The sequence below is a fragment of the Sarcophilus harrisii genome, chromosome 3 (assembly GCF_902635505.1).
Source record: "Sarcophilus harrisii chromosome 3, mSarHar1.11, whole genome shotgun sequence".
Classification (NCBI taxonomy): Eukaryota; Metazoa; Chordata; class Mammalia; order Dasyuromorphia; family Dasyuridae; genus Sarcophilus; species Sarcophilus harrisii.
In genome coordinates, this window is record NC_045428.1 from 88,867,266 (window position 1) to 88,880,294 (window position 13,029).

A 13,029-nucleotide genomic window follows, 5' to 3' on the forward strand; every position below is an offset into this window, starting at 1 on the left:
CCACTCCAATTTCTTTTCCTTTCAGCTGTCAAAATGATCTTAAAGTACAGGTGTAACAGGTCACACACCTTCTTCCATTAATAAACTTCAGTGGCTCCTCCTTAACTCTGTATTCTAATCTAAAGCTCTCTGTTTAGCTTTTCAAACCCTTCATAACCAGCATCATTCCTTCCTGATCAGTTTTCTTAGATTTTACTACCCTCTAAGTGTTCTGCAATCCAGGGATACTGGCCTCCTGCCAAAGTCTTTGAACAAGACACTATTTCATGCTTTTTCATTGGCTAACTAATCCCTATGCCAGAAATGCTTACTCTTCTAAATTCTTTTTTTTCTTCTCTGACTTCCTTCTAGTCCCATCTAAAATCGCACCTGCAAAAAATCCTTCCTAGTCTTCCTTAATGCTATTGCCTTTTCTCTGAGATTACCTCCAAGTGGGTACAAATGTCTTTTATGTACATAGTTGTTTGTTTGCCTGTTGTCTCCCCCATTACACTGAGGGCAAGAGACTAATTTTACCTTTCTTTGTGTCTCTAATGCTTGAAATAGAAAGCATGTGTCCCTGACACATAGTGTGTGTTTATTAAGTTCTTGTTGACCACCCCCAGATAGAGGTGTGAAAATCAGACTGCATTTTAAAGGCATGTGTGTGTGTGTGTGTGTGTGTGTGTGTGTGTGTAGAACACGGCTAATTTGGGTATTTTGTTATACATGTTTGTAAAGATTTTTCTTTTCTTGCTTTCTCAAGTGGGAGGGGGAGAGAGGGAGAAGTGAGAGAATGTGAATCTAAAAATAAAATAAAATAGAATTTTAAAAAACAAGATAAATGCTTCTTGACTTGACTTGACTTGTCATCTAGTCTGGTTGCAGAATAAGAATCACATAATGGAGTAGTGGTTTCCCACTCTAAGCTGGAAAGATCGTTCTTTAATCCTTGGCTAAGCGAGTTTTGATGGGTAATGGGGAGCCATTCTCTGAGTAGAGAAACCTTGATATCAAATAAGATCATATATAAAATATTTTACAAGCTTTAAAATACTGTATAAATGCTAGCTATTATTGTTGTTATTGTTATTATTTTTGTTGAGGTGCTTTTGGAAGATTAATCTTGAAGTACTATGATATAATGGAAAGTACTCTGGACCAGAAGTACAAGAAGACTAGACTCTACTCCCTGTCTTTGCTATTTGTTAACCAGCTGACCTTGGGCAAATCATTTCTTAATATCTGTTTATGCATTTGTTATTGCCTTCAATAATTGTAATAAATAATAAAAACAAGTGTTTAATAAATGTTCAGTCTACATCTACATCATACATATATGTGGGTATATATGGTGGATTGGAATGGATGGGTAGGTAAGTGTGGAATCAGGTGGTTATTACAATAGACACAATAAAGGCACAAAATAAAATTGGTAGTCAACAAGCATTTATTAATAATCTACTCCATGCCAGACTTCATTAAGGAGTTACAAAGAACTAATGATGCAAAGAAAAGCAAAAATACTGTCCTCAAGTAACTGACTTCCTGATAGTAAAAGCAGCATGTATTTTAATAATAAATTTTGTTATTGTTTAATCATTCAGTTATATTCAGTTCTTCACGACCATAGCATGCTAGGTCTTTTGATCTTCTACTCTTTCCCAGATCTGTCCAAGTTCATGTTCATCTCTTCCACATACTATCTTCTCTGCTGTCCCATTTTCCTTTCACCTTCAGTCTTTCTCAACATCAGGGATTCTTCCAATGAATCCTGTCTTCTTACTATGTGACCAAAATATTGAATAATAATAGCTAATATTTATACAGTACTTACTATGTGCCAGTTTCTGTGCTAAGCCTTTTCATTGATCCTCACAATAACCATTATTATCCTCATTTTATAGATGAGGAAACTAAGGTAAATAGAAATAAAGTGACCTGCCTAGGATCACACAACTAGTAAGTGTCTGAGCCTAGATTTGAACTAAGATTTTCCTGATCCCAGGCTTACTGCTCTATCCATTTTCTACATAGCTTCCCCTACAAGCTATATGCAGTATAAATACAAACCAATTTTATAAGGAAGGAATTAAAGAGGATGAACAGGAAAGGGCCTCCTGAAGAAGTGGGGATTTGAGCTATCTTAAAGTAATTAGGGAAACTATAAAACCCAAGTGAGGAAGTAGATGGGTGACGGATAGCACAAATTAACTGGGTCTGGAGATGAAGTATCACAGGAGAATAACAACAGATGTACCTAGACTAAAGAAAGGAATAAAGCACCAAAAGACTGCAGCTAGGAAGAGAGGGACCAGGGGCTTTAAATGCTGGGCAGATGCTTCCATACTTGAGCTTGGAGATAATAGGGAACCAGTCACTGGAATTCATTGAGTGGGGCCCTGTGACATCGTCAAGACCTTCATTTTAAAAAGATCATTTTGGCAACTGAGTGATAGATGGTTGGAATGGAAGGGAAGAGATAGAAGAAAGAGAAAATGAGAAATAGTGATGAATGGAAGTTGAGGATGGATTGCATTTAGGTGGATGTTAGAGTGTATCTGGGAAAGGGAAGGGATCACAGGAGGAAGACCACTTTGACAAGAAAAATCATGATGGTGTCAGCTGAAATAAGGAAGTTGAAAGGTTTTAAAGGTAAGATGATTTCTTCTTTATTATTTAATCTTAAATTGTAAGTCAACAGAACTCAATGGCCATCTATCTGGTCCAACTCATACAATAAAAATCCTTTCTTTATGGACACGTAGCAATTCAGCCTTTTCTTGAAGGCTTCCAGTGAGGGGGAATGCTTCACTTCCCAAGGCAACCCATTCTACTTTTTAGTAGATTCAATTGCTAGGAAGTTTTTCTTCTTCTCAAGCCAATTCTTTTGAGGCAATTAGTTGGATAGAGTACTAGGTCTGGGAGTTCAAATTTGACCTCAGATACCTTCTATTTGGTGTGACCCCAGGCAAGGCACTTAATCTCTCGTTGCCTCAGTTTTCTGGTCTGTAAAATGGGGATAATAAAAGGATATACCTCCAAGGGTTTTTTTTTCAAAAGATCAAATGAATGAAAAGATCAAAATCATTGAAAAGGGCTTAGTATAGTGCCTTGCACATATTAAGCATTGTATACAAGTTTGTTGCTTCCACTCAGAAATAAAACAGAACAAGATTCCCTGTTTTAACTGATAGCCATTCAAATACCCGAAGAAGATGAGGAAGAGATTGCCCCTAAATCTCTCATTATCTCAGATAAACATCAGGTCCTTCAATGGATCTTCATATGACTTCCTTAAATCCCCCTGGCTTCCTAGTTGTCTCCCTACAAGTACTCTCTAATAGCTTTTCTAATATCTGGCACTTATTTCTCCACTTATTTCTATCAAGTCAACATTTATTTTGCAGAGCACTGATGGATGGATATATGAATGTTTGGTCAGAATTATGCTTTCATCCCTTTAGAAACTCTTCCTGGTGTGGGGATCCCCCCCACCATTACTGCTCCAATTTATAGTCTGAGAATTGCCTGGAATGTTGAGATTAACTGACTTGCCCAGGTTCTCTCACCAGTATGTACTGGGTCTTCTTGACCCCAGGATTGGCTTTCCAGACACTATGATATAACTGCCTCTTTTGATACAAAGATAAATAAGACATTGTCTCTGCCTTCTTAGTGCAAACAATCTATGGACATTTTGTTGAGGTACAAGAACCAGGATGGCAACAGCAGAATACAATCCAGCCCAGTGTTAAAGGAGATGAAAACAATGGGATTCTGGAAGAGACTGGAAATATTGCCAGTCCCTGAGGCAGTGCCTACCCAAATCATTTTTAGACTAATATCCTGACTAGATTGGTCCTGAGACAAAGTTTAAGGGGTGAAATGGAACAGGAGCTTAGCTTATTTGCCTAGCAAATTTGGGGTTGGATTAGTTAAATTGATTACTTTAAACTAGTTTATTTATATATATTATAAATATATACATATATTTATTTATAACCATTAAACTAGTCAAACAGACCGCCGTAAAATCAATTTGTTTTTATTTTTATCTTTCCATATGTTTTGTTTTCTCCTTAGTTCCTTTTGGGGGAAAAAAATTCCTGAAAAAGTTCCTTCTGAAAAATTTTTTGTCATTGTTTTTGTCCTAATGGAGTAAAGAAATTTGTCCAAGTATAACATAGTCTAAAGCTGAGATAATTAGGTGGAGTTTCCAGGGGCCAGACATGGACCACGGTGACAGTGGCTGTCCCAGGACCTTGGATATTGTGAGTGAATTCTCTAACAATACTTTGAACCTTTCCCCCCTTTTTGGTGGTAGTGGTGGAGAGTTTTAGATTTGTGATTTCTATGGTGTAGGATATTTTTAAGGGCATTTTAGCCAGAGTTGCATGGCTAGTAGGCGCTAAGTCTCTGTGGTTAGATTTGAATTCCAGACTTCAGGTTTGGCACTTTATCCATTGTACCATATAGCTGTCCCTGTAATTTATAATCTTAGAGAGCTGGATAGGATAAAGAAAAACCAATAGTCACATGGCATAAATCAGAAGCAGAATTTGAATCTGAGTCTTTTTGATTCCTGGGCTCTCTATTGACTATGCTTTCCTGCCTATATTGAACATAGTGGGTGTTTAATTTAAAAAAATATTTTTTGAATTACTGAATGAATGATTGCAAAACCTGCTATTTATCCACAGTCCTAATTCAGAGCATTGGGAAAGATTATCCAAGAATATCTAGAAATGGTGTCAGAACAATTGTGATCCGAACCCACATACTGCAATTCAGACTGGGTTTTCTTTAGAGTATCTCATCTGGTTAATTGTGTAACCAGCCAAAATGTAGCCTTCATCATTTCTAATCACTACGATTTCCAGGGAAAGGGGACCAGACTGATCATTTTCATGCCCTTGGAACAATGCTGCCAGATTCTCTTTGTCCAAGTTCATCCTGACAGTGCTGCCTATCAATTGCAGCTCGCTTCCTCTCGTGAGAAATCCCACCTTAGTCCCTATCAGTTCCAGCGTAGGAGTGGGAACTGCTCCTGGGGCTGACCATCCCGCCGCAGCTTCTTCTTCTTCTTCTTCTTTTTTTTTTTTTTACTGGAAGAAGTAAAAATAGGAATAGAGAAATATGAGGATAGAGAATCATTATGAGGGGCTATTAGACCTTTCTCCTCTTTATTATTACTGAATATTTATTGAGTGCCAACCCACAGGGTACCAGGCAAGTAGATAGGATCCCTGCACAGCAAGTTAATCCATATGCATGTACAATGGCCCCAATTGCCTTGCAATAGAGAGCTGCATGGACTGTGCCCTTAAAATACATCATCTGGGCAGCTGCCAAAAGGCTGATTTATCCCAGCTGGCTAGAAACAATCCCGAGATCATCAACGCTCTTGTTAATTGGAAGAGGAGGGCAGAGGAATCAAGACATTCCTGGGCACCAAGTATTCATTAGCCACCTGGTCTTCCTTAATTATGGTCCTGGTATCATTTTCCTAGTGCTTAGACAAAAATTTTAATATTTGGAATGTATTAATAATGCTGAACATGTCATTTTCAAAATAAGCAATGCCCTTCTGGACTCATTTGAGAACAGAGCCCAGAGAGTGGGTGAAAGCTGCAGAGATTTTGGAGGGCCAGGAAAATTGGCAGTTTGCAGTAACCCCTGTAAATTTATTCCCAACAGGAAACACAAACACATGCAATTTACCCGAATATTTTTTGGTGCTTAGTGATTCTAGTCAATAAGCTTTGGGCTCCATTAAAATGTAAGCTCCTTGTAGGCGGGGACTGTTCTATTCATTGTACTGGTGTCCTCTACTTTTAATATATAGTAGTTACTTGATAAGTGCCTGTTGATTAATGAGCTGACCTAGTCTTTTGTTCTTCCTCACTCTACAATCAATAAAATGTGAGCACTTGTGTTCCATTGAGTCAGAAGTCTTCTCTTTCCCTTCCAAGGAGAATTAATAAGTTATTTCTGCTTTGAGAGAGTAAGGTCTGATAGTATCCTGATACGCTTTTCTCTCTGAGTATTTGAATTTTAATAGGGGTTCCTTCTTTGAGATATAATGTTTTGACTGAAAGAGATGAAACTATTATGCCAAAATTATAAGTATCACATAAGATTATTAGAGGTATATTCTAGAGATACCTTGCATAACCCTTGAACATACAAGAACTGAGTTTGAATCTTGCCTCATACACTTACTAGCAGTTCACATAATCTCTTTTATCTCAATTTCATCTGTAAAATGGGGATAATAATAGCACCTACCTCCCAAGGTTACTGTGAGGATAAAATGAGATAATATTTGTAATTGTTGAAAAATTCACAGTTTTCAATTATGTCTGACTCTTTGTGGCTCCTTTCTTGGGGTTTTCTTTTCTTTTTCTTTTTTAAATTTTAATAGCCTTTTATTTACAGGTTATATGTATGGGTAACTTTACAGCATTGACAAGAGCCAAACCTTTAAAGTTCCAATTTTTCCCCTCCTTCCCCCCACCCCCTCCCCTAGATGGCAGGATGACCAGCAGATGTTAAATATATTAAAATATAAATTAGATACACAATAAGTATACATGACCAAACCGTTATTTTGCTGTACAAAAAGAATTGGACTCTGAAATATTGTACAATTAGCCTGTGAAGGAAATCCAAAATGCAGGCAGGCAAAAATATAGGGATTGGGGTTTTCTTTGCAGAGATACTGGAGGGGTTTGCCATTTGCTTCTCCAGCTCATTGATGTGAAAACTGAGGCAACAGAGTTAAGTGACTTACCCAGGTTCTCACAACTAGGATATGTCTGAGCTATGAACAAATTCTGGATTTGAACTTGGTTCTTTCTATCTCTATACTTGGATCTCTATTCATCTACCAGCCCATTTTGGATTACTATTTGTAAAAATGCTTTGTGAACCTTAAAATGCTAGTTATGATGATGATGATGATGATGTAGTGAATTGCTCATGATCACATGGCTGGTAAATGGCTGAGGCTAAAATTGAATCTAGGCCTTCTATCCAAAGTCCAGTGTTCCATCTGCTACACTATCTGGATGTGGGGCTTTCATTAGAGTATCTTCATTAGAGTATCTCATTTAGTTAATTTAAGTCTTTCTGACTCCAGGCCTGACACTCTATCCACTGTACCATCTACCTGCCCCATGATGCAGGTCCTGTAATAGCTAATAATAATAATAATACCAACAGCTAACATGTACACAGCACTTTATTTGTGGCAGTTATTGTGGTAAACACTTTAGAATTATGATCACTTTTGATTTAGATATCCTAGAATTTTATGAAGACTTTCATGAACCTTCACCAGAGCTGGAACTAGGGCAAGGTAAAAGGAGCTTTTATTTTTTTATTTTATTTTATGCCCTGGGGGGCATAAAATTTGACAAGTCAGCTCTGTTGACCTGTTAAGGAAAAAGAGAGACTGAAGTTGGAGAGAGGATAATGAGAGCAGAACTTTGACACTGTCTCTGTTTGGTAGGATTCCTTATTGTGAGAAGAGAGGATAGATGTCAGATGGAAGGGATGGTCAGTCTTGTCCCAAGAGCCTGTCTGTTGTTACAGACTTTAGTGGCCTTTTAAAAGGCTGAAGCTACAGAGGAAAGAGTGCTGGATTTGGAAGAGCACCCAGGAAGGGAAACAGTGTCTCTAGAAAAGGCCCAGGGACAGTTTCTTTGCATGGAAAATTTCTCCCTATAAACTCCAAGTTATGATTCTTGTTGGGAACAATCTCCCTTCTCAACTAAGCCTACAGTCTTTCCTTGGTTTTAAGTCCCAGCTAAAATCCTCTCTTTTACAGGAAGCCTTTCCCTACCTCTTCTAATTCTAGTCTTTTTCCTCTATTAATTATTCCCTATTTATCCTGTATATTTCAGTTGTTCAGTCATTTTTCAATTATATCCAATTCTTTGTGATGAAATTTGGGATTTTCTTGGCAAGATACTCCAGTGGTTTGCCATTTCTCCAGCTCATTTTATAGATGAGAAAACTGAGGCAAACAGTTAGTAAGTGTCTAAGTGTAAGAAGATGAGACTTCTTGATTCCAAGCCTGGAACACCCTCCATGTGCCACCTAGCTGCTCCATATCTTATTGTATTTATTTATTTATTTGCAGGTTATCTCTCCCATTAGGCTGTAAGCTCTTTGAGGGCAGGGATTTTTTTTTTTTCTTGCCTTTTAAAAAAATCTCCAGTGTGTAGCAAGTAAGTAAGCACTTAATAATTGTTTACTGATTGATTAGTCAAGAGCATTCTGATGTAACTCAATGTTTAAAAGAAGAAAAAAATCACCTAATTAGTAACTGCCTCTCCTAACCCAGAATTTTAGGAAAATCTCAACATGGACATCACTACAGCCTCAGAAACCAATTTGTCATCATGCTTTTCCTCTCCTGTCTCCTCCTTCTTGAAATCCTTTTCCATCTGGAGCTATGAACAAATTAACTGTGTCATGGTTCCTGGATGGAGTGGGCAACCTATTTCCCTGTGGGTCCATTTACTAGTTCAACTGTTGGGATCAAAGTACCCCTTTCTGACTTTCACACTTCTCTGTGTGCTAATTCTTCCTATTAAAAATAAACTCTTGTTGTTTAAATATCACACTTTTCTATGTGTTAACTCTTCCTATTAGAAAATAAACTCTTGTTGTTGTTCAATTGTTTTTCAGTTTTTCTTTCTTTTTAAAAATTTTCATTAAAGCTTTTTATTTACAAAACATATGCATAGGTAATTGTTTTTCAGTTTTTCAACTCTTCATGATCTCATTTGGGATTTTTGGGGCAAAGATGGAGAGGTTTTCCATTTCCTTTCTTCAACTTATTTTACACATCAGAAAACTGAGGTAAATGGGGTAAAGTGACTTGCCCAGAGTCATTCATCTAGTAAGTGTCTGAGACCAAATTTGAACTCATGAAGATGAATCTTCCTGACCCCATGCCTAATACTCTATCCACTCTACCATCTAACTGCTCCATAAATTTTTAGGAGCAGGAATTGTCTTTGCTTTTGTATTTTATTCTGTGTTTGGTACAGCTGTTGGAATACAGAAAGTGCATAGTAAATGATTTATCATTTATTTCCAAATAAAATATTTCTTTAACTACAAGATAAACAACAATTCTATATTATTGTCATATTAATATTCAACCCTCTCATTTCTTTTTTAAAACTGTTTACAAACAAGTAATCACCCATGGCAGCAGCATTATCCATTATGTGCTATAATATATTGCACTTTCCCTGTCCTAAACAGGTGTGTGAAGTAATGATAAAATGACACGCCCTACAAGATTAAAGAGAGTTGATGTGATTAGTGTAAGCACATGAAAGTCTGTGCAGAAGAAGTGAGTTTTAAATAGGAATTTAAAGGAGGGTATCAAGTGCATGAGAAATGGAAAACTGCTGACAACATATGCCCAGACAGAGCACAAAGCTGCAAGATGCTGCCAATGTACAGATGGCAAAAAAATACCATTTCTCCTGGGAGCAGCTGTAACAAAAACAAATAGAGCAACAAAGAGGATCCTAACTTCTTTTATTTAATTTGCAAAAATAACTCCCCCCACAAACATCCAAAATTAAAAAAACCAATTTCAGAATCTAAAAATTACCACAAATAATCCCGTGTTACTCTCTCTGGCTGAATCAAAATCTTCTCTGCACCTGCCTAGTAGCAAGCTGGCTTCCCATATCAGTGCCTGTGAGATATGGGTTTTTTTTTTTCCTTAATCAAAACAAAGGCAATTGCTTGAGCCGACTATTTCCTTTGATATCAGGATCCAGTTTTTATTCAGAAATATTCTCAAAATTATACAAATAATAACATAGACTCTTCAGCTTTTTGTTACCAGGTCCTTAAAATCAGATTACAGAATTATAGATTTAAACCTGGAAAGGTTATCTAGTCTAATCCCTTCATTTTATAGAGGAGAAAACTGAGTTTCATTTTCTTCTCTTTCACTCCTGTCTTTAATTTTTTATAGGAGAAACTATATTAAAGTCAACATTGGTGCTTATTATTTTTTTAAGCCAACCCTCTAAAAGTAATAAATCATTTCATTTTCTCAAAAGAGTGCTATGAACATACCCAAACTGTAGCATTCAGTAATGTGAAAATTGAACTGTCTTGTGAAATGCTTAAATACTGCATATATTTTCAGGGTCCACACTAAATCCACGAGGCATTTATGGTGTCTGAAAGTTGGTTTTATGAACTCCACTGGGCCAAGTTTTGCGGTGAAATCAGATCCCTGAAGTAAATGGGACAGAGGCTCCATTCACTGCTTGGGGGAATTTGTGTGGTAGCTGCTTACAGATTTTCTGACAACATGGTCTCTCATTTTAGATGAATGAAGCACTATTGTTTGGTCATAAGGAACTTTATTAGGAAAGCTGCCCTTGAAGCTGTTTCTCATTGGGCATGTGTGGGGGTGAGGGAAGTAGGCAGTCTCAGATTGTCTTGAAAAAATGAAATGATATTAGGCTTCCACCCCAAATCAATGAACACTGAAGTAGAATTAGTTCTGAAATATAAAATAAGCAAATGTTAAGTAAGAGCCTACGAGGAATAAGGCAATGGAAGTTAATCTGAAAGCATCATCCATCAGTGGGTGCTTTCATGTACCCATCTAGAATCCCAAGGGTCTCAAATGAAATATCTCTGTGAACAGAAATCCTGGAATATACGAAAAAGGGACATTTTGATGATGGTCGATGTTTTATTCTATTATATTTATTGAGACAGCTAGGTGTACAGTGGATAGAGCACTCGACCTAAAGTAATAAAGCCCTGAATTCAAAATCTCAGATACTAGAGATCTTGGGCAAATTATTTGCCTCTGTTTCCCTGTGTCCTCAACTGTAAAATGAGGATTCTAATAGCACGTACTTTTCAGGGTTGCTATGAGGATCAAATGAGGTAATATTTGTATAGTGCTGCCCACATAGTGTGATGATATTTATTATTATTATTATTATTATTATTATTATTATTATGCCAACCCAATGCTTGCTTAGAAGGATTGTGGTATGATGAGATATGTCTAAGCCGGTGTGATTTGTGTAAGTTAGGTTAAAACCTGTTTAGTAAAGCTAAAATGCTATGAGTAGATAGTCATACTAATACACTATTGATAATAACATGAATTCATCTGACCCTTCTGAAAAATCCTTTGGAATCATTCATTCATTTGATGTGCATTTGCTCCCTCACTTAATAATATTTCTTTTTCAATTACATGTAAAAGTGGTTTTCAACATTTATTTTTGTAAGATTGAGTTCCAAATTTTTCTCCCTCTCTCCCTTTCCTTCTTTCCCTCCATGAGGGGAGCAAGGAATTTGATGTAGAATACACATGTACAATCATGTTAAGCATATTTTCATATTAGTTATGTTGTGAAAGACAAATGAGAACAAAAGAGAAAAACCATGAGAAAGACAAAACAAAAAACTGAAAATAGTATGTTTTTCTCTGCATTCAGTCTCCATAGTTCTTTCTCTGGATATGGATGACATTTTCCATCACAAGTTTATTGTAATTGTTTGGATCACTGTACTGTTGAGAAGAGTTAAGTTAATGTTGCTATTACCATGTACAATGTTCTCCTGGTTCTTTTCACTTCACTCAATATCAGTTCATGTAAGTCTTCCCAGGTTTTTCTGAAATCTGTCTGCTCATCAATTCTTATAGAACAATAGTATCCCATTACACTCACCACAACTTGTTCAGCCATTCCCCAATTGATGGGCATCCCCTCAGTTTTCAATTCTTTGCTACCACAAAAAAGTACAAATATTTTGTACATGTGGGTCCTTTTCCATTTTTTTATGATCTCTTTGGGATAAAGTAATGACGTTGCTGGTTATAGCCCTTTGGGCATAGTTCCAAATTGCTCTCCAAAATAGTTGGATCAGTTCAGAATTCTACCAACAGTACACTAGTTTGACATGTATTTTTAAAATACTTATTGCCAGAGACTGTAGTAAGCACTAATGATAAGATACAAAAAAACAAAAACAAAAAGCTTTCTAACACTCAAATGCCTTATTTTATGCTGGAGGAAATGTATATACAGATAAGTAAATAAAAACATAATGTAATTTTTTTTTCAGGGTGAGATTGATGGGATATTCAACTTAATAAGCAGTGAACCTTTGTCCAGGACTTTGAAAGCATCTCTCTATAGAGTTAAATTTTTTATAGGAGAAACTATATTAAGAGTCAACACTGGTGCTTATTATTTTTTTAAACCAACCCTCTAGAGGTAATAAATCATTTCGTTTTCTCAAAAGAGTTCTCTGAATATACCAGAAAATGTACCACTGATACCTTGTTAAAAAAAAAAAAAACAAAGACAATTCCTGATTAGATCTCAGAACTAAGCCTGCTCCAAGATGAATTGGCTGTTTTGAAGCTGTCCCTTGGTATGTCTTGCATCTTGGTGGATGGATTTCAGAAACTGGGACTACTCCTTAAATAATTTGGTTATTTATTTCTCTAAGGAAGATAGACTTTTCTTGGAGAGTCACTTTTATTTGCTAACCTATAAAAGAGAGAAATAACTATATGTGTGTCCTCTCTCCCTGTTTTTTACCTTTCCCTCCATCTTTCTTCCAAAGTAAGGGAAGGGATTTTGCACCCATAGCTTTATGGTAGCCATTAGTGACTACCTTATGGCATAAGCACTTATGCTGACTCAGAGCTGTGTTCATACAACTCAAAGACTGAAGAGAGAGACAGAGAGAGAGAAAGAGAGGGAGAAAGACAGAGACAGAGACAGATAGATAGAGAGAAAGAGAGAGAGAGAGACAGAGACAGAGAGAGACAGAGAGAGAGAAAGAGAGGGAGAAAGACAGAGACAGAGACAGATAGAAAGAGAGAGAGAGAGAGAGAGAGAGAGAGAGAGAGAGAGAGAGAGAGAGAGAGAGAGAGAAGGGGGGAAGGAGGAAGAGAGGGAGGGGAAGAAGGGAGAAAAAAGAAGGAGAGAGAAAGGGGGGAGAGAGAAGGACAGAGGGAGG